We start from the raw sequence: 22,444 nt of genomic DNA on the forward strand, positions 1-22,444 counted from the left end.
ACCATTAATTTGGAACTTGCTCTTTCATCTTTTGCACTTCAACAGCAGAAAACTCCATGTATCAAACCTTTACTCATGTTAATTACAAAGGGAAACAGTAGCACTGACACTGTTGGCATTAAATTAAAAATGAGAAGAACTTACTCCAGATTACACAAATTGCTTGAAGCGTTCATTAAAACTCTCTTATTGACCACATGCAACGATGCCAGAAGGGAATCAGTGAAGGCTGTAGATTTGTAGCATTTATTTATTCAGTTTCATTTTATTCCATGTATTTATTTTTATGTTTTACAAGTTGAAGCAGCACAAACACTCCAAACTGTCAAACAGCACGTTGTAGGAACCACAAAGCAACAACAGTGTCCACAAAACAAGGAGCATTACACTTTCATCTAATTCTGTCCTGTAACCAGGACAAAAAGCCTCAGAGTTTCTGTTTCTATTTTTGTCAGCGCAGCAGAAAAATTATTTTGCACTAGCAGCGTGATATTAAAGCGGCACAGCAGTGCATTATGCAGACTAGCCTGCCAGATAAAGTCAGACAGCTGTCAGTCTGCACAGCCATTGCTATCCATTCCAAAGACATAATCAGGCTGTGCAAAAAGCATGTGCTGCTTTTCACCACCATCTCACATTCAGATATGGTGTGTCGAACAAGAAAAGACACATATCAGGCATCCTTTATATCATCATAGCCGAGGTTTCACTCCACGTTAATGTCAATGGTAAAAACAAGCTTTCTGAGAAATATATATAATTCATGTGCAGTGTGAGGACTCACTCCTACCATATCCATAAGTCATACAGAGCATCGTTCACAACTGCTACTGCTTTAATCCACAAATGGGCTCTGGCAGCAGAAAGACAAACAAAGAATGCAGAGGTTGAAGCGCCCTGCCGACCCAGCAGCTCCTCCGACACTCTGCATTGTGTGCCGCCTCCCTACCATCCTCCATCACTGCCGCCCTCCACCTTTGTCTGCCTCCCTGACTCCCAGAGATACTCCTGGGGCTTTTCTTCAGGAGTAGCTCTTTAACAATGCTGCTCGTGAAGGTATAATAAATTAGGGCTCTCGCCTGATCTCATGAAACACAGCCGCCTGGCCATAAGCATATAAAGGACTGCACCTCCCTGCGAGGGGACTGTGGCAGGTCAAATGCGGGAAATCACATTTGCCGTGGGATTTTACAGATGAAAGCAAAAAGAGACTTGCATTTGGTTTTGTGCACAGCTGTTCAACAACGTGTCTCCCCACAGAGAACATTTAGCGATGAATCAAGGAGGCGCCTACTGCCATCAAAATAAATCAAGTTAAAAATAGCAATATCAAAAGAAAAAACAATGTTCTCCCATGTTGTAATTATAAGAAGTACTGCCAAACATACTTTCATTCAGTCATTTGAGATTATGTCTGTGCCTGTTCCATTCTTCACATCTTCCTATCTGTAAAGACAATCTAAACCCCAGAACAGGACACGTCCAAGTCCTCGTCATCATAATGCAGCACATGTAAACTGAAAGTAGAAGTGGGCAGTGCGTGCAAAGGTTTATCCGCCTTTGCGTGTCCTGACATAAAATCGATCCGAGTGCACCAATCATCACCTCAAAGCCGGAGTGTGCACCACAAACAAACACACATACACACACATGCACCAGTACAAGACCAAAAAAGGTTTCTGCAAGCGAATATATTAGAGCAAACCTGTCAAAGCATACAGTGGAAAGTGGCCACCAAAGCTCCCTGAGGTGAAGCAGTGCAGTAGTTAGATGAAGCTTTGTATTTCTGATAAGTGTGAACTCATGTTTAGTTTACTGCTGCTGGTCAAGGTGTTGCAAGAGTTTGGTAAGATCCAAAACACTCGCCACTGAACCTCTATCTTTGCATGGTCTTCTCGCTAACATGCTACGCACATACCATGCACACACCTTCTGTATGAGAGGCTGGAAAGCACCAGGTTGCTCAAAAACTCTAAATGCATAATAAAAGGTGTGTGTGTGTGTGTGTGTGTGTGGGGGGGGGGGGGGGGGGGGTCAGAGAAAAAGTCGATAAAACACTGACCAGGAAGCCCAACACCTTAAATGACACCAAGTGCACACCAATGGTTGCCAGTAACACGTCTCACACACACACACACTTCTATGTGAGCTGAGTTGAATACACTGCTGCAGGTGACAGGTAATCAGGGTGTATGTGCACTGTGAACATGACAACATAACACCCAAGATAAAGAAACATAGTGCTTGACCTAAAGCCTCTGGGAACTTATCGTGATACCTCTAGCTGCTCTACCCACAACTGATTGGCTGATTCAGGTGTTTGTTAGTTCTTGATTGGTTGAGCAGAGCACACCTGAATCAGCTTGTGGTCGATTTGTGGAGAGACAGAAAATATGTCAGTCAGGTAGAACCTGCGACCAGGGATGAGAACCACTGATCTCAGGCACAAACATTTACTTTGGATGGATGATGTGGACATTCCAGCTCTACCACTAGACCCTTTTAGACCAACATGCCCATGCGTACAAAAATGACTGCAGGTAAATTGCAATTTTAGGAACACGCTGCTGAATTTTAGGAGTGGAAACTGGCAATGACACCTGTACAGCACTGTGGACCAACGCTGCGTCGGATGCAAGCCAGGGACCTAAACGTGCAGACAATACAAAATATCTCCTACCTGCCACATCTGTTTTGAGGCTTTTTTCTTTTCAATGCAAAATAATTTTCTTCAATTACTGCATATTGTCAGCTCAGGTTTCTGTCTGCGGGGGTAATTGTGAGAAGGCAATTTGTATAATTTGCTCTTTAAAGACAGATTGCAGAAAAGTGGATTTTGTTTGATTCCACTGTCAGCGAAACGGTTTGTCCTGTTGAATACGTGGGCGATGTTGTCTGACTGCCTACGACCACCTGCTACCACAAGAACAAAAACATCAGTTATTGACATCAGTGTGACCTGACCAACAATGTGATTTGCAGCAGCAGGACTCGTCTATATTCAGCTCCGTATTAGATTGTGGGCCGGCTGTTAGCAGTTAATTAGATGATATCTGACACCCCGATTTGATCAAAAGGTCCACAGAGTCTGTGTTGCATCCACTGTCAAATGAACAGTTCCTGTGTGTTTCATCTTCACTCCTGTTTCCATAGCACTGCCTGACAGCAGAGCGCAAAAAGGACAAACAAGCACACTGGCTTGTGGCTGAGACGGCACTTCACCAAGGCACACACAGACTAAGAGAAAACAAAGGATGCCAACTTCTGTTTCTCCTGATTTATCTCAATTTCCTTCCATGCAGAAACTGCATGCACAGGACTGCCACATTAAAATATAATAAATTCCAAATATGTGTTCTTCATTTTCTCCCGATTCCAGGTTACTAAGACTTATGTACAAACTGATAAGCTGGGATTTTATTTTGCTGAAGAATCACAAATGACTGTCATGATGTGAATGCAGAGAGCTGTAGTCATAAAAAAATAACAAGTCCACAGAATAATGTGGAAACAACGTCACACCTTCAGATCTCAGTTTTCCCTTCTTCTTCACACAAAGCGTGAAGCAGCTCTGCACCTGAGGAAGTAACCAATCACATGCAGCATCTGAGGGATGAGCTAATCATCACTGCTCGGCATTGCGTCATGGTGATGAGTCACACCCTGAGATCAGGACACAATAAAACACGTGCGCACACACACACACACGGTAGGGTGCACGTCCGTAACAACATCAATGACACGAACGTGAAGCCAGATCACAACGCAGGTCTCACACCGATTATCACCATGGCGTCAACAGGTAAAATGTTAGCATTACTGAGTCTGAATGTTTCCCACGTCATCACACTGGCAGAGACGATGGCAGAAAGGCCCAAATATGGTGAGCCAAATACTTCAAAATGGCCAGAGATATAATGCACCTTAGCTAATGCCTCTTAGTGGAGAAGATCGTAGAAAAATCATGCATTTGGTGGTAGAAGCAACAACATGGTGAGTCGCATGATATTACTCAGCATATTTGGCTGATTGGCCACTTGAAAGTTCAAGATTACAATAATTTTCCAAGATGGCCACCAAACAGCAAACACCTGTCAAACATCAATTTTTACATACAAATGCTCCAATTTGATTGATTAAAATGATATTGATGTCAAACTCCATTTAGTTACACTTTATTTGCTATTCATGGTATTTAATATATTTCATGTGCCAAATCAGAGTGAAGTTTTTTACATTTCGTATTAATGAGTTCCACCCAGCATGTGTTCATCTCTTGAAACTACTGCATGTAGCCCGATTAAAAAGGTGTTAAATGTCAAATATATTGTGTTGTATTTTTTGATATCTGCTGGCCACTAAGAGATGTTGTTGCTGGAACATGAAAAATTTAATCCAACATGCCAGAAAACCTACAATTTGACACCAAGTTCACACAAATCGAAGAAGTAACAACATTTTGTTAGGAAAAAAGATTTTGGGCTCAATTTGGCAGCCATTGTGAAATTAGGCACCATCTTGGATTTCCCTGATGCTGTAAAACAGATCCATTCTGTCAGGAGCATTTCTATGCAAAAAGTAATTTTTTGGTAGGTCAATTAGGTGGCCATCTTGGACTTTCAAGTGGCCAATCAGCCAGATTTGTTTAGTACTATCTTGGGAATCAACATCTCAGTTAGCACAGCCAGACTCAGCAATTGACTCCGGACAGCAAGCACCTCAGTTGACCCACAGTTGAGCCATGCAATAGTTCAAAACAGAGGGGAGAAAAATGCACGGTAAATAGTACCAATAATGCAACGCTGGTGAAGTCACCCATACAATGAGCCAAATCATGAATGCCATAGGATCCAAAAATGAAATGATGAGGATCTATTTATTTTGTGTCAAATTAAAGAACAATAATGTCTCTGAAAGAATCATTATTTGGATCGGCACAGAAAAAAAGTGACACAAATATGACTTCAATTTCCGTGGTGAAAAATAACTTAAAGCACAATGAAAACAAGGAACGTTTGGTTACGGTCCTAAAGGTATCCAATGTGTGAACAATATTTTAAAACAAAATAGAACTGACAAGCCGGGAGGGTGCCAGGCACCCAAAGAGGGTGAACCCTCTATGCAGACTCCCAGACCAGGCTTAGGTGTAACAGAAGTCGTCATCTTTAATTCAGGCTCATGTTTGGTACACAGGTTGTCAGGTCAGTGGAGCAAAGGTACAAACAGGGATAGGCAAATACGCAGTCATAATCAAGCAGAGGTTCATGGCATGAGCAAAGACAGTATTCAGGAATGAGGCAGAAGGTGTAGTCAAAAACAGAGCAGATTTTAAAAAACACGGCAAGATAAAACAGGACAGGAAACAAGAGCTAGGATGTGTAGAAATGACTACAAACTGGCAGGAAAGGTGGTGGCAGGGAGGTGGTTAAATAGGACAGGAGTTAACAAGGTGCAGTGAGGAACAATCTAGACAGGGGCATGGCTAGTGAACAAAGATTAAACACTGTGCAAGATGGGGAGGAAGAGAGTGTACAAAGTGAAGTGATGTAGGATACAGAGATGCATGAGCAGGTGCCAAGAGTGAGAGTGAAAAAAAAAAAACAGAGCGGACAGAATCAAAGTGTGAGACAAAGACAATAGCAGGTGCAGTGCTGTGGAGTGGGAACGTACTCGGAGGGGCGTGAGGGAAACAGACAATGATGAACAAAGGTAAAACAGAGACTGAGGACAGAATAACACAACCACGAACTGGGCAAGAACATGGGAAAATGGAGCATAAATACTAAAGCAAAACTAAACTGGTGACAATAGTAAAATAAACAAGGGAGAACCTAATGAAAACTACATGAGAAAACAGAGATAAATACTACAACTAAATTAAACAGAAACTGACTTAAGAAAACAAGGCAGTAAAAAAAAAAATAAGAAAAGCAGTGACTAAACAATAACAGAAAACAAATCCTGACATTACAGCACAACAAATATTACAAATGAGAGGAACTAGATAAACAAGTGATAAATTAATGGACAATAAATGAAAACACAACTGACTGAAGAAAGCTACAACAAAACAAAAGGCCAAAGTAAATAGTAAAGAAAACAAAGTGACAACGTAAAACATAACAGAGAATAAACCATGATGAAAATAAACAACTAATAAATCAAAGCTGGGGCAGAAAGAGAACAACAGAAAGGGGGGAAAATGGCCTCAACGCCCTGATCAGGCCAAAATAATGACAAGAACAACCTAGAACAATTGGTAGCATATTCACACTGTCTACTGTCATGACAGGCGCGTGCCAGCCACCCGAAGCAGCTGGACCCGCAATGCAGACTCCCAGATCAGGTTTCTGTGTAAAAGCAGTAGTCATCTTTATTTCAGGGTGAGATTCGGTACACTGGTGATCAATCAGCGGAGTGGAGGTACAACCCCTGGCAAAAATTATGGAATCACCGGCTTTGGAGGATGCTCATTCAGTTGTTTCATTTTGTAGAAAAAAAGCAGATCACAGACATGACACAAAACTAAAGTCATTTCAAATGGCAACTTTCTGACTTTAAGAAACACTATAAGAAATCAGGAAAAAAAATTGTGGCAGTCAGTAACGGTTACTTTTTTAGACCAAGCAGAGGGAAATCACTCAATTTTGAGGAAAAAATTATGGAATCATGAAAAACAAAAGAACGCTCCAACACATCACTAGTATTTTGTTGCACCACCTCTGGCTTTTATAACAGCTTGCAGTCTCTGAGGCATGGACTTAATGAGTGACAAACAGTACTCTTCATCAATCTGGCTCCAACTTTCTCTGATTGCTGTTGCCAGATCAGCTTTGCAGGTTGGAGCCTTGTCATGGACCATTTTCTTCAACTTCCACCAAAGATTTTCAATTGGATTGAGATCCGGACTATTTGCAGGCCATGACATTGACCTTATGTGTCTTTTTGCAAGGAATGTTTTCACAGTTTTTGCTCTATGGCAAGATGCATTATCATCTTGAAAAATGATTTCATCATCCCCAAACATCCTTTCAATCGATGGGATAAGAAAAGTGTCCAAAATATCAACGTAAACTTGTGCATTTATTGATGATGTAATGACAACAATCTCCCCAGTGCCTTTACCTGACATGCAGCCCCATATAATCAGTGACAGTGGAAATTTACATGTTCTCTTCAGGCAGTCATCTTTATAAATCTCATTGGAACGGCACCAAACAAAAGTTCCAGCATCATCACCTTGCCCAATGCAGATTCGAGATTCATCACTGAATATGACTTTCATCCACTCATCCACAGTCCACGATTGCTTTTCCTTAGCCCATTGTAACCTTGTTTTTTCTGTTTAGGTGTTAATGATGGCTTTCGTTTAGCTTTTCTGTATGTAAATTCCATTTCCTTTAGGCGGTTTCTTACAGTTCGGTCATAGACGTTGACTCCAGTTTCCTCCCATTCGTTCCTCATTTGTTTTGTTGTTCATTTTCGATTTTTGAGACATACTGCTTTAAGTTTTCTGTCTTGACGCTTTGACGTCTTCCTTGGTCTACCAGTATGTTTGCCTTTAACAACCTTCCCATGTTGTTTGTATTTGGTCCAGAGTTTAGACACAGCAGACTGTGAACAACCAACATCTTTTGCAACATTGCGTGATGATTTACCCTCTTTTACAAGTTTGATAATCCTCTCCTTTGTTTCAATTGACATCTCTCGTGTTGGAGCCATGATTCATGTCAGTCCACTTGGTGCAACAGCTCTCCAAGGTGTGATCACTCCTTTTTAGATGCAGACTAACGAGCAGATCTGATTTGATGCAGGTGTTAGTTTTGGGGATAAAAATTTACAGGGTGATTCCATAATTTATTCCTCAGAATTGAGTGAGTCCATATTTTTTTCCCTCTGCTTGGTCTAAAAAGTCACCGTTACTGACTGCCACAATTTTTTTTCCTGATTTCTTATAGTGTTTCTTAAAGCCAGAAAGTTGCCATTTGAAATGACTTTAGTTTTGTGTCATGTCTGCTTTTTTCTACAAAATTAAACAATTGAATGAACATCCTCCGAGGCCAGTGATTCCATAATTTTTGCCAGGGGTTGTACAAACAGGGTCAGTCAAAAATGCAGTCAGATTCAGGCAGGGTTCGGAGCACAAGCAAACACTGACTTCAGGGATGAGGCAAAAGGAGTAGTCAAAAACAGAGCAGAATTCAAAAAACACGGCAAGGCAAAACAGGACTGAAAACAAGCGCTAGGATGTGTACACACAATGACAAACTGGCAGGTAAGTGGTGGCTGGGAGGTGTTTAAATAAGGCAGGAGTTAACAAGGTGCATATGAGGAACAATCTAGAAGGGGGTGTGGCTTCTGGCTAAAGAGTAAGACAGGGGCAAAAGTGTGAGGAAGGGAGTGAAGGGAATTGGCGTGATGTAATAGACAAAGACACGGGAGCAGGTGCAAGAGCGTGAGTGAATGGAAACAAAACCGACTCAATCAAAGTGAGGGAAAAACATAAAGGCAGGGCATGAAGTGAACATAACTGACTGGGCGTGAGAGCGGACTAGGACAGGAGCACAAGTGAAGGATGTGGAGTGAAACAGAAATAAGTACAAAGCTACGACTGAATATAATATTACCGAACAGGAATCAAACATGAACATGAGAACTAAACTAAACATGAACTGGCAACACGGACTTGAACACGAGACATGGAGCAAAATACTAAAATGACATTAAACACAAACTGACTAAAGAAAACAAAGCAGTAAGACAAACCATAAGAAAAAGCAGTGAACAAACAATAACCAAAACAAATCCTGACATAATAGTACAACAAATATTATAACCAAGAGGAACAAGTGATAACTAAATAAACAATGACTGAAAACAACTAGAACAGAATGGAAGGCCAAAGTAAAAAGTAACAAAGAAAACAAAGTGACAAATCAAAACAGAAAATAACCATATGATGAAAATAAAATAACTAGTGAATCATAAGAACAAAGTGACAAGAAAAACATGACAGAATAAATCATGATGAAAATACTAATAAATCAAAGCCGAAGCAGACGGAAAACCACAAAAAGGGGAAAACAAGGGCAGAGGCTGTTTATTGAAACAGCTCTCTCTCCACTCACACCTGGATTTCACTGCAACTTTACAACAAGACCTATGCAGTTTATTATTGATAAAATTATGATCTGTGACCATGAATCTGCATTTCACACTATTTTATAAACAATTAACAATGAATCCATGCAGAACCATGGGAAAAGATCCATATCAGTCATGGATCAAGAATGGTCCATTACACCATTATTAGTTATTGATGTTTATATAATGGATGAGTGGATCCTTGTCATTTGATTGGTGCTTTGTATGTCACATGACATGGATTAATTCTTCCCATTTGTGTTGCACTGCATTTAGAGTGCAGCTTGGTTCCATTTGGAGTGCAAATTTGGTTCCATACGTTTGGTTCCATTGCACTATCACACACATGAACACGTGCGTGTGTACACGTACGTCCCCGTGCACGTGCGCACACGTGATCGCACAGGCACACGTGGGTACGCTCATGCGTGAGTACGTGCATGCTCGTATGCTTGTGCACGTACACGCGCACGCACACTCACACAAAACAAATCCACTGTGCTGCTCTCCAGTTTTGGAGAAGAACCTCTCACACAGCACAGAAGTTGCTGGCATATGAAGATAGATTTGGTCCAGCTTGTAAAGAGTTGGATAAACAGCAGTTTATCTTTCCTGATGGTCTATGTAACCTGTTCTAATACAGTTCTATTATAATTTATATATTGTGACGTACAGTGGGGTAAAAAGTATTTAGTCAGTCCCTGATTGTTCAAGTTCTCCTACCTAGAAAGATGAGAGAGGTCTGTAATTTTCAACATCGGTACACTTCAATTATGAGAGACAAAATGAGAAAAAAATCTAGGAAATCACATTGTAGGATTTTTAAAGAATTTATTTGTAAATTATGGTGAAAAATACCTGTAAGTATTTGGTCAATAACAAAAGTTCAACTCAATACTTTGTAACATATTCTTTGTTGGTAATGACAGAGGTCAAACGTTTCCTGTAAGTCTTCACCAGGTTTGCACACACTGTAGCTGGTATTTCGGCCCATTCCTCCACATGCAGATCACCTCTAGAGCAGTGATGTTTTGGGGCTGTTGCTGGGCAACATGGACTTTCAACTCCCTCAACAAATTTTCTATGGGGTTGAGGTCTGGAGACTGGCTTGGCCACTCCAGTACCTTGAAATGCTTTTTACGGAGCCACTTCTTTGTTGCCTGCGTGGTGTGTTTGGGATCATTGTCATGTTGGAAGACCCAGCCACATTGCATCTTCAATGATCTCACTGATGGAAGGAGACTTTAGCTTAAAATCTCACGATACATGGCCACGTTCATTCTTCCCTTAACACGGATCAGTCGTCCTGTCCCCTTTGCAGAAAAACAGCCCCAAAGCATGATGTTTCCACCCCCATGCTTCACAGTAGATATGGTGTTCTCGGAATGCAACCCAGCATTATTCTTCCTCCAAACACGACAAGTTGAGTTTTTACCAAAATGTTCTATTTTGGTTTCATCTGACCACATGATATTCTTCCAATCCTCTTCTGGATCATCCATATGCTCTCTGGCAAACTTCAGGTGGGCCTGGACATGTACTGGCTTAAGCAGGGGGACACACCTGGCACTGCAGGATTTGAGTCCCTCTCTGCGTAGTGTTTAGCCTTTGTTACTTTGGTCCCAGCTCTCTGTAGGTCATTCATCAGGTCCCAACATGTACTGTAGTTCTGGGATTTTTGTTCACCGTTCTCATGATTATTTTGACCCCACGGGGTGACATCTTGTGTGGAGCCCCAGATCGAGGGAGATTATCAGTGGTCTTGTATGTCTTCCATTTTCTTACAATTGCTCCCACAGTTGATTTATTCACACCAACCTGCTTGACTATTGTAGATTCACTCTTCCCAGCCTGGTGCACATCTACAATGTTCTTCCTGGTGTCCTTCAACAGCTCTTTGGTTTGGCCATGGTTGAGTTTGGAGTCTGACTGTTTGAGGCTGTGGATAGGTGTCTTTTATACAGATAACGAGTTCTAACAGATGCCATTAATACAGGTAACAGGTGGAGGACAGAAGAACTTCACATGTCTGTGAGAGCCAGAAACCTTGCTTGTTTGTGGGTGACCAAATACTTATTTTCCACCATAATTTACAAATAAATTCTTTAAAAATCCTACAATGTGATTTCCTGGATTTCTTTATTTTCTCATTTTGTCTCTCACAGTTGAAGTGTACCTATGTTGAAAATTACAGACCTCTCTCATCTTTCTAAGTAGGAGAACGTTCACAATCAGGAACTGACTAAATACTTTTTTACCCCACTGTATAACATTATTGCATGAGGCTGCAATATATAGTACAGTATGAATTTTAGGCCATATCGCCCATCCCTAACAGGAATACTACCTGTTCAATTCGTGTTAACTTTATGTGGAATTAACTTCAATGAGAATGAGGTGCAGAACTTCATTGCTGCACGAATTAATAAATACTGACTGGCTAACATGGTAAGTAACAGCGAATTACCATGTATTTTCTCCCATCACTCACTGGCATAGAATGTTTTTCAATCTTGGAAGACTCTTCTAAACTGCCAGTAGAAAATTAATTCTTTCAGATGTGCAGCACAGGATCCTGAAAATCGATGACTAGCAGCATGTTTTTCGAGCTTCCCGCATTGCCTTTGAGGTCATGGTGATGGAACCCTCTCTTAATGGTTGACAAGGTCACATTTCTTTCTCATGCCTCCAAATTCATCAATTCCGTAGCTATGCTCCCGAGGTTCTGTTGGATCTTTTGACCCCAGGTCTGCACAGTCCTGTCTTTTCTTTGTACACAGCAGATTGTAGAGTTGCCAGTGGTAACTGGAATGTTTTACAGATGTATCTGCAAAGTATATGCATGTTGAAATGTCAGGCTACAGATATAACTACTGTTTATGAAGCTGCAAAGACAGAACTGAGAGAAGCTAATGTAATCGAGATAATGGTACAGTATGTTTAACTTTGAAGCCCTGGAAACAAAGCAGGGTTTCTCCTAATTTTCATCAGCACAGCAGGCACTCGGTTTTGCACTGGCTTCCCACCAGGCTTAAAAATGTTTTGAAAAGTCACCTTAAATGACAAGAGACACGTGAGAGCTGCAGAACAGTTCTGTCAATCTCTGTTCATACACGTAGCAAAGCATCTCCAATAAGTCATCCTGCTAAATGCACTCAACAAAAGTATACTCAACAAAAATATAAATGCAACACTTTTGGTTTTGCTCCCATTTTGTATGAGATGAACTCAAAGATCTAAAATTTTTTCCGCATACACAATATCACCATTTCCCTCAAATATTGTTCACAAACCAGTCTAAATCAATCAATCAATCAATCAATTTTTTTATATAGCGCCAAATCACAACAAACAGTTGCCCCAAGGTGCTTTATATTGTAAGGCAAGGCCATACAATAATTATGTAAAACCCCAACGGTCAAAACGACCCCCTGTGAGCAAGCACTTGGCTACAGTGGGAAGGAAAAACTCCCTTTTAACAGGAAGAAACCTCCAGCAGAACCAGGCTCAGGGAGGGGCAGTCTTCTGCTGGGACTGGTTGGGGCTGAGGGAGAGAACCAGGAAAAAGACATGCTGTGGAGGGGAGCAGAGATCGATCACTAATGATTAAATGCAGAGTGGTGCATACAGAGCAAAAAGAGAAAGAAACAGTGCATCATGGGAACCCCCCAGCAGTCTACGTCTATAGCAGCATAACTAAGGGATGGTTCAGGGTCACCTGATCCAGCCCTAACTATAAGCTTTAGCAAAAAGGAAAGTTTTAAGCCTAATCTTAAAAGTAGAGAGGGTGTCTGTCTCCCTGATCTGAATTGGGAGCTGGTTCCACAGGAGAGGAGCCTGAAAGCTGAAGGCTCTGCCTCCCATTCTACTCTTACAAACCCTAGGAACTACAAGTAAGCCTGCAGTCTGAGAGCGAAGCGCTCTATTGGGGTGATATGGTACTACGAGGTCCCTAAGATAAGATGGGACCTGATTATTCAAAACCTTATAAGTAAGAAGAAGAATTTTAAATTCTATTCTAGAATTAACAGGAAGCCAATGAAGAGAGGCCAATATGGGTGAGATATGCTCTCTCCTTCTAGTCCCCGTCAGTACTCTAGCTGCAGCATTTTGAATTAACTGAAGGCTTTTTAGGGAACTTTTAGGACAACCTGATAATAATGAATTACAATAGTCCAGCCTAGAGGAAATAAATGCATGAATTAGTTTTTCAGCATCACTCTGAGACAAGACCTTTCTGATTTTAGAGATATTGCGTAAATGCAAAAAAGCAGTCCTACATATTTGTTTAATATGCGCTTTGAATGACATATCCTGATCAAAAATGACTCCATGATTTCTCTTAGTATTACTAGAGGTCAGGGTAATGCTATCCAGAGTAAGGATCTGGTTAGACACCATGTTTCTAAGATTTGTGGGGCCAAGTACAATAACTTCAGTTTTATCTGAGTTTAAAAGCAGGAAATTAGAGGTCATCCATGTCTTTATGTCTGTAAGACAATCCTGCAGTTTAGCTAATTGGTGTGTGTCCTCTGGCTTCATGGATAGATAAAGCTGGGTATCATCTGCGTAACAATGAAAATTTAAGCAATACCGTCTAATAATACTGCCTAAGGGAAGCATGTATAAAGTGAATAAAATTGGTCCTAGCACAGAACCTTGTGGAACTCCATAATTAACTTTAGTCTGTGAAGAAGATTCCCCATTTACATGAACAAATTGTAATCTATTAGACAAATATGATTCAAACCACCGCAGCGCAGTGCCTTTAATACCTATGGCATGCTCTAATCTCTGTAATAAAATTTTATGGTCAACAGTATCAAAAGCAGCACTGAGGTCTAACAGAACAAGCACAGAGATGAGTCCACTGTCCGAGGCCATAAGAAGATCATTTGTAACCTTCACTAATGCTGTTTCTGTACTATGATGAATTCTAAAACCTGACTGAAACTCTTCAAATAGACCATTCCTCTGCAGATGATCAGTTAGCTGTTTTACAACTACCCTTTCAAGAATTTTTGAGAGAAAAGGAAGGTTGGAGATTGGCCTATAATTAGCTAAGATAGCTGGGTCAAGTGATGGCTTTTTAAGTAATGGTTTAATTACTGCCACCTTAAAAGCCTGTGGTACATAGCCAACTAACAAAGATAGATTGATCATATTTAAGATCGAAGCATTAAATAATGGTAGGGCTTCCTTGAGCAGCCTGGTAGGAATGGGGTCTAATAAACATGTTGATGGTTTGGATGAAGTAACTAATGAAAATAACTCAGACAGAACAATCGGAGAGAAAGAGTCTAACCAAATACCGGCATCACTGAAAGCAGCCAAAGATAACGATACGTCTTTGGGATGGTTATGAGTAATTTTTTCTCTAATAGTTAAAATTTTGTTAGCAAAGAAAGTCATGAAGTCATTACTAGTTAAAGTTAATGGAATACTCAGCTCAATAGAGCTCTGACTCTTTGTCAGCCTGGCTACAGTGCTGAAAAGAAACCTGGGGTTGTTCTTATTTTCTTCAATTAGTGATGAGTAGAAAGATGTCCTAGCTTTACGGAGGGCTTTTTTATAGAGCAACAGACTCTTTTTCCAGGCTAAGTGAAGATCTTCTAAATTAGTGAGACGCCATTTCCTCTCCAACTTACGGGTTATCTGCTTTAAGCTACGAGTTTGTGAGTTATACCACGGAGTCAGACACTTCTGATTTAAAGCTCTCTTTTTCAGAGGAGCTACAGCATCCAAAGTTGTCTTCAATGAGGATGTAAAACTATTGACGAGATACTCTATCTCCCTTACAGAGTTTAGGTAGCTACTCTGCACTGTGTTGGTATATGGCATTAGAGAACATAAAGAAGGAATCATATCCTTAAACCTAGTTACAGCGCTTTCTGAAAGACTTCTAGTGTAATGAAACTTATTCCCCACTGCTGGGTAGTCCATCAGAGTAAATGTAAATGTTATTAAGAAATGATCAGACAGAAGGGAGTTTTCAGGGAATACTGTTAAGTCTTCTATTTCCATACCATAAGTCAGAACAAGATCTAAGATATGATTAAAGTGGTGGGTGGACTCATTTACTTTTTGAGCAAAGCCAATAGAGTCTAATAATAGATTAAATGCAGTGTTGAGGCTGTCATTCTCAGCATCTGTGTGGATGTTAAAATCGCCCATTATAATTATTTTATCTGAGCTAAGCACTAAGTCAGACAAAAGGTCTGAAAATTCACAGAGAAACTCACAGTAACGACCAGGTGGACGATAGATAATAACAAATAAAACTGGTTTTTGGGACTTCCAATTTGGATGGACAAGACTAAGAGACAAGCTTTCAAATGAATTAAAGCTCTGTCTGGGTTTTTGATTAATTAATAAGCTGGAATGGAAGATTGCTGCTAATCCTCCGCCCCGGCCCGTGCTACGAGCATTCTGACAGTTAGTGTGACTCGGGGGTGTTGACTCATTTAAACTAACATATTCATCCTGCTGTAACCAGGTTTCTGTTAGGCAGAATAAATCAATATGTTGATCAATTATTATATCATTTACCACATTTAACTGTTTTAGTCTGTGGTGCAGTTGAAGGTGCTATATTATTTTTTCTTTTTGAATTTTTATGCTTAAATAGATTTTTGCTGGTTATTGGTGGTCTGGGAGCAGGCACCGTCTCTACGGGGATGGGGTCATGAGGGGATGGCAGGGGGAGAGAAGCTGCAGAGAGGTGTGTAAGACTACAACTCTGCTTCCTGGTCCCAACCCTGGATAGTCACGGTTTGGAGGATTTAAGAAAATTGGCCAGATTTCTAGAAATGAGAGCTGCTCCATCCAAAGTGGGATGGATGCCGTCTCTCCTAACAAGACCAGGTTTTCCCCAGAAGCTTTGCCAATTATCTATGAAGCCCACCTCATTTTTTGGACACCACTCAGACAGCCAGCAATTCAAGGAGAACATGCAGCTAAACATGTCATTCCCGGTCTGATTGGGGAGGGGCCCAGAGAAAACTACAGAGTCCAACATTGTTTTTGCAAAGTTACACACCGATTTAATGTTAATTTTAGTGACCTCCGATTGGCGTAACCGGGTGTCATTACTGCCGACGTGAATTACAATCTTACCAAATTTACGCTTAGCCTTAGCCAGCAGTTTCAAATTTCCTTCAATGTCGCCTGCTCTGGCCCCCGGAAGACAATTGACTATGGTTGCTGGTGTCGCTAACTTCACATTTCTCAAAACAGAGTCGCCAATAACCAGAGTTTGATCCTCGGCGGGTGTGTCGTCGAGTGGGGAAAAACGGTTAGAGATGTGAACAGGTTGGCGGTGTACACGGGCTTCTGTTTAGGGCTACGGTTCCTCCTCACAGTCACCCAGTCAGCCTGCTTTCCCGGCTGCTCGGGATCTGCCAGTGGGGAACTAACGGCGGCTAAGCTACCTTGGTCCGCACCGACTACAGGGGCCTGGCTAGCTGTAAAATTTTCCACGGTGCGGAGCCGAGTCTCCAATTCGCCCAGCCTGGCCTCCAAAGCTACGAATAAGCTACACTTATTACAAGTACCGTTACTGCTAAAGGAGGCCGAGGAATAACTAAACATTTCACACCCAGAGCAGAAAAGTGCGGGAGAGACAGGAGAAGCCGCCATGCTAAATCGGCTAAGAGATAGTAGCTACGCTAAGCTAGCGGATTCCTAAAAACACGCAAAGTGAATAATGTGTAAATAATTTAGAGGTGATTCAGCAGAAGGAGTGCTTTAGTTAAGGCACGTAAAGATTACACTGGGAAACAAATCGTAATCTAGATAACTAGATCAATCTAACTGCGCAGATTAAACAGCTAACAGATACAGAAAAACACCGCTGTGCTCCAGAACAGGAAGTGATACAATACCGCAGTGAGAGCCAACCACCAGTAGTAAATCTGTGATAGTGAGCACTTCTCCTTTGCTGAGATAATCCATCCCACCCCACAGGTGTGCCATATCAAGATGCTGATTAGACACCATGATTAGTGCACAGGTGTGCCTTAGACTGCCCACAATAAAAGGCCACTCTGAAAGGTGCAGTTTTGTTTTATTCGGGGGGGATACCAGTCAGTATCTGATGTGACCACCATTTGCCTCATGCAGTGCAACACATCTCCTTCGCATAGAGTTGATCAGGTTGTCAATTGTGGCCTGTGGAATGTTGGTCCACTCCTCTTCAATGGCTGTGCGAAGTTGCTGGATATTGGCAGGAACTGGTACACACTGTCGTATACGCCGGTCCAGAGCATCCCAAACATGCTCAATGGGTGACATGTCCGGTGAGTATGCCGGCCATGCAAGAACTGGGACATTTTCAGCTTCCAAGAATTGTGTACAGATCTTTGCAACATGGGGCCGTGCATTATCCTGCTGCAACATGAGGTGATGTTCTTGGATGTATGGCACAACAATGGGCCTCACGATCTCGTCACGGTATCTCTGTGCATTCAAAATGCCATCAATAAAATGCACCTGTGTTCTTCGTCCAAAACAGATGCCTGCCCATATCATAACCCCACCGCCACCATGGGCCACTCGATCCACAACATTGACATCAGAAAACCGCTCACCCACACGACGCCACACACGCTGTCTGCCATCTGCCCTGGACAGTGTGAACCAGGATTCATCCGTGAAGAGAACACCTCTCCAACGTGCCAAACAGCAGCGAATGTGAGCATTTGCCCACTCAAGTCGGTTACGACGACGAACTGGACTCAGGTCGAGACCCCGATGAGGACGACGAGCATGCAGATGAGCTTCCCTGAGATGGTTTCTGACAGATTGTGCAGAAATTCTTTGGTTATGCAAACCGATTGTTTCAGCAGCTGTCCGAGTGGCTGGTCTCAGACGATCTTGGAGGTGAACATGCTGGATGTGGAGGTCCTGGGCTGGTGTGGTTACATGTGGTCTGCGGTTGTGAGGCTGGTTGGATGTACTGCCAAATTCCCTGAAACGCCTTTGGAGACGGCTTATGGTAGAGAAATGAACATTCAATACATGAGCAACAGCTCTGGTTGACATTCCTGCTGTCAGCATGCCAATTGCACGCTCCCTCAAATCTTGTGACATCTGTGGCATTGTGCTGTGTGATAAGACTGCACCTTTCAGAGTGGCCTTTTATTGTGGGCAGTCTAAGGCAAACCTGTGCACTAATCATGGTGTCTAATCAGCATCTTGATATGGCACACCTGTGAGGTGGGATGGATTATCTCAGCAAAGGAGAAGTGCTCACTATCACAGATTTAGACTGGTTTGTGAACAATATTTGAGGGAAATGGTGATATTGTGTATGTGGAAAAAGTTTTAGATCTTTGAGTTCATCTCATACAAAATGGGAGCAAAACCAAAAGTGTTGCGTTTATATTTTTGTTGAGTGTATTTACTGTGCCAGTGGCACAGCAATGACTTTTTCTGTAAAACTTATAGTGATGATGCTCTGCAAAACTCTTCGTAATTTAACAGCACTTAGTTGACGACAGCTAAAGTCCAACATTATCTAAAAACAGACTTCAACAAAGCAAAATATTTTTTTTTAATATGACAAAGTTTTATCATATCTGAGTTAATCTTTATCTTTATTTTCACTGGCTGCTTAATTTTGCCATTACTGATGTAACAGCCAACATAAAAGTACATTTCAGATAATAAATCAGTTGATGAAAATGAGGGGGTTTGGGGGAAAAAAACAAAAACAGCTTCAAGAGCAAGAACCCAACAGTCACAAAACTACTGCTAAATATGCACATTTGTGATTGATTATTCAGAATTGCTCAAAATGGGAAATTAATCTATTTGGACAGTGCTCCATTCTTGAACAATTAGGATGATTTTATAGGGGAATGGATCTGCACAGAAAAAAAAAAAAACTGAACAAGATAGATTCTGCAAGGAGCTCTCAATAGTGTCACTGTTTTTGGTCAACATCAGCCTTTCTGACAGCAAAGGTTACAGATGAGCTGGCGAGGAGAGCCATGCGCTCGCTGTTTGTTAGCTTTATTCTCGAGGGGAAAGGCCCAGTGAGGATTTCAGTTCTTGAGGAGGAATGAGAAAATCTACATGACATGTCAGCACACACCTCAGCATTAAGCACACCATGAAACAGTGGGGACAGAAATTAATAAAGCTGAAGGAAGCATCTCATGGACCACAAAAAAAAATAAACAACAACAACAAGCAGAATGTATAACTATTGAAATATGTGAAGAAAAAAGCAAAAATGTATTAGTCAGCTGTATATATAGAGCACCAGGATCTAGTATTGAAACATTCACTGACTGTATGGGAAAAATGTTCTCAAAAACTAATCAAAAAACTGTGTTCATTTGTGGTGACTTAAATATTGATCTGCTCAATCCAAATAAGCATAAAATAACATGAATTTATCAGTATAATGTACAGTATGAGTTTATATCCAAAAATCACCAGGCCAAGCAGAATTACATCCCATAGTGCTACCTTAATTGATAATATATTCAGCAATGATATTGAGAATAACACTGTGAGTGGATTATTAATCAATGACATTGGTGATCATCTACCAGTTTTCATCGTTTATAATAGAAACCATCGGCGGAATCAGCCAGAAGAGAAAATAAAATACAGGCGAGTGCGGACAGAGGAAAACATGAACACACTAAAGAAGGATTTACAGGAGCAAAACTGGGAAAAGGTATACAGTGAAAGTGATGTTGATAGTGCATATGAAACTTTTTTACAAATATTTACATCATTATATGATAAAAATTGTCCAATTAAACAAGACTACAGAAAACAAAAAATCCAAGATCGACCATGGATGACGAAAGGGTTACGAAATGCATGTAATAAGAAAAATACACTGTATAGAGAATTCATAAAACTAAAGACTAAAGAGGCAGAAAATAGATATAAGAAATACAAAAATAGATTAACTAATATTATATGGGTATGTAGGAAGGAATATTATAGTAACATATTATATAATAACAAAAACAATATTAAAGGAATATGGAATATATTAAATAGCATTATCAAAAATGGTAATAAAAAACAGAGTTACCCTCAGTATTTCATTGATAATAATGTCAAGAAGGAAAATAAGGATGAGGTAGTCAACGGTTTTAATAATTTTTTTGTAAATATTGGACCAAGCTTGGCAGAAAAAATTCCCAATTCCCAACCTGAGGATTGGCATAATAATCTCATAGAAAGAAATCCCTGTTCAATGTTCCTCACAGCAGTGGATGGAAAAGAAATGATAGACATTGTGAATAATTGTAAATATAAAACATCTACCGATTTAAATGAAATTGATATGGTGGTGGTAAAACAGGTCATTGAATGGATTGTAGAACCATTAACATACATCTGTAACTTATCATTTCAAACCGGTAAATTTCCCAATCAAATGAAAATAGCTAAGGTTGTGCAGCTGTATAAGACTGGGGATAGACACCACTTCACAAATTATAGACCTGTTTCTTTGCTTCCACAATTATTATTATTATTATTAGAAAAGTTATTCAATAATAGATTAGACAAATTCATAAATAAACATAAATTACTTACTGATAGTCAATATGGATTCAGAGCACATAGTTCAACATCACTTGCATTAATAGAATCAGTTAAGGAGATTACAAACGCCATAGACCACAAATTACATTCAGTTGGAATATTTATAGACCTTAAAAAGGCTTTTGATACAATCAATCATGACATATTAATCAGTAAACTTGAACAGTATGGGATTAGGGGGTTGGTGTTGCACTGGGTGAGAAGCTACTTAAGTAACAGAAAACAGTTTGTGAAGTTGGGGGAATATACATCATCATGCTTGGACAATGCTTGTGGCGTCCCACAGGGGTCAGTATTGGGTCCAAAACTGTTTCTAATTTATATAAATGATATTGTCAATGTTTCCAAAATATTAAAATTAGTATTATTTGCAGATGACACAAGCATTTTTTGTTCAGGGGGGGATTTGCAGGAGTTACTGAGGAGGATCAGTATAGAAATGGGAAAATTGAAAATATGGTTTGACAAAAACAAATTATCATTAAACTTAAGTAAAACAAAATACATGTTATTTGGCTATTGTAATACAGACATACAGGTTCAGTTACAAGTCGAGGGGGGTAGATATTGAAAGGGTACATGAAAATAAGTTTCTGGGGGTGATAATAGATGATAAGATAAACTGGAAGACTCATATAAAACATATACAAAGTAAACTGTCAAGAAGCATTTCAGTTCTAAACAAAGCGAAACATATTCTGGACCACAACTCACTCCGCATTCTTTACTGCTCACTGGTTTTACCATATTTACAGTACTGTGCAGAGGTATGGGGTAATACTTATAAAGGTACAACACAATCACTATCAGTAATGCAGAAAAGAGCTATAAGAATTATTCATAATACTGGCTATAGAGATCATACAAATCCACTATTTTTACAATCCAAATTCTTAAAATTTACAGACTTGGTTCATTTTCAAACAGTACAAATCGTGTATAAAGCAATAAACAATTTACTTCCAGCAAATATTAAAAATATGTTTTTTAACAAATCAGGGGATTGCAGTCTGAGGGAGAAATTTAATTTAAAGCATCAGTGGGCACGAACAACATTAAAAGGTTTCTGTATTTCTGTCTGTGGGGTGAGGATGTGGAACAGATTGGGAGTGGGGCTCAAGCAATGTCCAAGCATGAACCAGTTCAAACAGCGGTACAAAAATATGTTTTTTTCTAGGTATAGGGAGGAGGAAGGGTAATGAGGGTTAGGGTGTTTTTGTTTTTTGCTTCGGCTTGTAAATATATAGTATTTTGTATGTAAGTAGGTATGTGTAGGTGTATATTTATGTTTGTGTATATATATGTGTATATATGTATATGTGTATATATGTGTATGTATATGTGTATGTATGTTGATGTGTGTATGTATATATATATGTGTATGTGTATATATATGTATATATATATATATATTGATATCGGTTTAGGTGTGTAGGAATCTATGTGTATATGTGGCAAAGGGTATTACTGGTTGTGGGGAAGAAGGGGTAGGGATAAATAAGCTGATGCTTCACCCTACCCTTTTTCGGACATGTTGGGTACACAGTAGGAACTTTTTTGTTGTTGTCTTTACTGATCTATCTTGTAATTGTTGTATCAAATGTTTGAAATAAATAGTTTTCATTCATTCATTCATTCATTCATTCATTCATTCATTCATTCAAGCTCTACAACCAATAAGAACGACTCGCTGCTTGGTTTGATGGTGGATGTTGCAGTGAAG

The 22,444-nt window shown here is 40.2% G+C and overlaps 1 protein-coding gene across 1 annotated transcript in view; it reads right to left on the reverse strand.

Moving 5' to 3' along the window:
* ncam1a (neural cell adhesion molecule 1a) overlaps window positions 1–22,444 on the reverse strand; it is a 947,827-nt gene that overhangs the window by 893,430 nt on the left and 31,953 nt on the right.

This window comes from Thalassophryne amazonica, chromosome 9 (assembly GCF_902500255.1).
Source record: "Thalassophryne amazonica chromosome 9, fThaAma1.1, whole genome shotgun sequence".
Taxonomy (NCBI): Eukaryota; Metazoa; Chordata; class Actinopteri; order Batrachoidiformes; family Batrachoididae; genus Thalassophryne; species Thalassophryne amazonica.